This window comes from Glycine soja, chromosome 9 (genome assembly GCF_004193775.1).
Source record: "Glycine soja cultivar W05 chromosome 9, ASM419377v2, whole genome shotgun sequence".
NCBI classification, from domain to species: Eukaryota; Viridiplantae; Streptophyta; class Magnoliopsida; order Fabales; family Fabaceae; genus Glycine; species Glycine soja.
The window spans coordinates 13,260,043-13,263,716 of record NC_041010.1 but is presented as its reverse complement, the minus strand read 5'-3'; the positions used below and the strand labels follow the sequence as shown (position 1 = coordinate 13,263,716).

At 35.2% G+C, this 3,674-nt stretch overlaps 1 long non-coding RNA gene across 3 annotated transcripts; it reads right to left on the bottom strand.

Moving 5' to 3' along the window:
• Positions 1-295: 295 nt before the first annotated feature.
• Positions 296-3,053, bottom strand: LOC114367138. 3 transcript variants are annotated; one of them, XR_003657127.1, is made up of 6 exons: positions 2,630-3,052; positions 1,215-1,552; positions 1,029-1,117; positions 741-928; positions 524-652; positions 296-435 (listed from the first exon to the last, which is right to left on the bottom strand). It is a non-coding gene; the product is annotated as an uncharacterized LOC114367138 (long non-coding RNA). The 3 variants fall into 3 exon arrangements; XR_003657128.1 differs by having other exon boundaries at positions 524-648; positions 741-1,117; positions 2,630-3,053; XR_003657126.1 differs by having other exon boundaries at positions 741-1,117; positions 2,630-3,051.
• Between the last annotated feature and the right edge of the window lie 621 nt (positions 3,054-3,674).

The window sequence follows — 3,674 nt, the reverse complement described above, 5'->3', positions numbered from 1 at the left end:
TAGGTCTGATTTCCTCATCACACCCGAGGATACGTAGGAGTGAGGGAAACACCCTTGTCGACCACAAAAAGTAAAAAACATAAAAAAACACACAAAAAGATAAAAAAATACAAAAGGACCATAAAAAACATAAAAACATAAAAAAGGGAAAATGAAAACAAATTGAAGACATGATATTGCACATTTGATTAAAGGCTGTCGTCCTTTGTGTGGACGCGTGGGGTGTTAATACCTTCCCCGTGCGTAAAAACAACTCCCGAACCTTTCACACTTAAATTTCGTAGACCACACATTTGGCTTTTCCGACGTTTTCCTCAAATAAACGTTGGTGGCGACTTCGCGCGTTTTCCTCCCTTGGAAGATGCACCCGTGAGCCTCGTGTCACCCTCCCGCCAAAGGGTAGGTTGCAACAGTGTGAATTATATGCTTTAGTTCCTATAAAAACACAAGAGGTAATATTTTAATGATAAATATAAAAAATTGCAAAGTTAAAAATATTAATATTATCTTAGTTGCTCCCTACTTGAATATCTCTTTGGTGATTATCAAAGAGCATTTGCTGCTTCAGAAGTTGTCTTTTCGATTCCACATCAACATGGTTTTTATGGAGGAATCCTTCTTTCTTTGTTACCATAAGAATCTTGTTATCTATCTAGTGAATCAAAAAATTTATGAGTATAAGCATTTTCAAGTTTCATGAAGGTCATGGAATATGTTAAGCTTGAGGCCAGTTCTATTACCTTTTTATCTGCCATAACAAACTTTGATACAGATCCATTGCCTTGGGACACAGCACCTCTTGAAGTTTTTATATGTAAGTTACATGATAAATAAATAACAATCTGACCTAAACCATTAATACAATAGAGCTCTCAGCTCTCTAGAACCTCCATATCTATCAAAGAGACTCCTCAAAGTAAGAAACAATCTACCAAACACAAACCTTCATCACTAAATTATACTATTTGACGCAAACATAATTGTTGGTCACTAACAAACTGTGGAAGTTCTTTAAAAATAGTCAATACCTCAAGCCTGTTTTCCCAATCTATGCCATATAGATTACTTAAAGTTGGACCAGCTTTAACAACAAACTGTGGAAGTTCTTTAAAAAAATCTGCAATGTTGTTGAATAGAAGATAAGTATAACAATAACTACTAGAACAACCTACAAAATACAAAAGAATATGCTAGCCGAAAAGTCAGTAAAATACTTAAGCTTAGCTTCTCTCAATATACGACACAAACTAAGCCCATTGTTCTCAGTGTCTTCCTTCCCACCCTTCTCATTTTTTCTGGATCAATTTCTTGACAGAGTACAAAATGAAAGGAAACCAATACCTCTCTTCTTCTTCACACTGAAAAAGAATTATATAAACTCATTTAGTTAAAATAAAAAATTTCATAAGATATACGTTAAACCAAAAGGAATAATGTTCTTCTATATCATTCCATTCCCCATTGACGAAAAATTTGACAGTAGAATATGCTTGGTTTCACCAAACAGATTCTTTGCTTCTTTACAGCTTTTCTCTTCCAATGCTAGCCCATTCTGTCATAAAAAGAGCACATTATTGTAGGATTTAATGAGTAAAGGATCTCACAATTTAAACCCTACTCAATCTACCTAAATGCATACAAATATATATATATATATGGACATTTCTTATATTCCGAGTCTCACTTATTAACCTAATCTCAACCTGATAGGGACTCAAGTATCATAATGATCCACACACACACACACATGTTGGCAAACTATCCCAATTTTTGGTGCATATCAGCCAACTACAAAAATAAAAAGGCAACAGGTAGAAAAGAAGACAAAGAGACAAAACAAAAGCAGAATGTGAGTGTAATGGTATTACAAGATAACATAAGTGAACAACAAATTTTAAAAAATAGAAACACTAGAGGATGGATGATGTACAAGAGTTGCACAATAAATATCTTCCCAAGTGAAACGCCATAATCCCACTCAACTCTGTCAAATACAGCAAAAGACATTTAAACACACTGCATCACATCACAACAATCATAAAAATCATAACAAATCGAATAGCTCATTTACTGAGAAAATTCTATTAATTATTTTTCTTCCTTTCCTTTAAAGCAACAAACTCAGCTGGGTTGGTGTATTCATTACTCCCTGTGTCTTCTTCATGCTTCGCTCAACTCATTTTCCTTATCCATGTCACTCATTTCCAAAATATTTATCCTAGCCTTACCTCGCTCAGTAAAAAATATCAAAAAACAAAATTCAAATAAAAATTAAGCATTGTATCCTTCTTCATCACTCATCAGGATGAGTAGCATGCCACAATTAACAAATGAATTTTGTTATTGATCAAAAAATGGAAACTTAACTTAGACAAAATACTCAACAAAAAATAAATTAACACACAGAACTTTCTTACCTACTAACCTAAAACCTTAAAAGATCTTAACTTTCTGCATACCGACCACTCCCACTGAAACCCCACACGCAATTACAACACAAAACACCAAAAAAAAACATAAAAATTCATTTCACCAAACTAAAAAAAAAGTATTGACCCACCAGAAATAAAAAAAAAAAAAAAAAAAAAAAAAAAACAGAGAACACGAGACAAACGGGAAAATAAAGAACCTTGCAGAACTCGACGAAGCAAGACCCGACTTGGTCGCTGCCATTCATGGGCTTGCCGTCTTCCATGGCGTTGGATTCAGTTGGAGGAGGACTCATGCGGAAACCCTAATTTGGCTTCAGATCACGCGCGGAGGAGGAGCTGGGTTCCGTGCGTAAGGGTGAAGGAATTGCAAAAGGAACACAAGAGGAATTGCAATCGGAATCGAGAAAACCCTATAACGAACAAACAGAATAAGAAGAAGAAGAAGAAGAAGCTGAAGAAAGAAGAAATGGAAATGGAGAGAGGGGGGGGGGGGGGGAGTGAAGTGTTTTGTTCTTTTTCTTTCTTTTTTTTCTTCTATGTATTATTGTTGTTGTGAGGAGGGAGAAGACAGGAGGCAGGACTTGGCCATGGTGAGGGAAGTGAGTGAGTCAAGGGTTAAAACAAGGTTGAGACCAACACACATTTAATTGAGATAACGATGGTGTTTTAATAAAATCCGTCGTAATTTTTATGACCAACACATATTTTAAGGCGGTTCAATAACCGTCTAAGAATATGTGTCATACAAGGCTTTTTTTAGTAACATAATTACAAAAATGTCACCGGTTCATTTTCTAAGGCGATTCCAAAGAATCGTCGTAGAATGACTATCGTAAAAACGCTCATTTGTAGTAGTGAGTTCACATGCTTTAGATACTTGCATCATCGCTCCACCCACAAGATATGTCGTCTGAACCCACCATTAGGAAGACTTTTGATACAAGGATCCCTGGGCTAGGATCCACCATCGCCATCTTACTCGTCCTAGCTGATAACCACGTCAAACCATCGACTCTGATGCCAATTATTGGGAAAAAATACACGCTCATATTTATTACTCATAAATCATACAATCAAGAACAAGAGACAACACCATAAACAAAATATAAAAAGATCACAAATTTGTTTAATGTGGTTCAAACTCTTATCTTTATTTCTAAACACCATCCTAGAAATAAGAGAATATCCTTTTGTCCAACAATCCTTCTGTCAACTATTTTTTTTAATTTTAATTTCATCTTC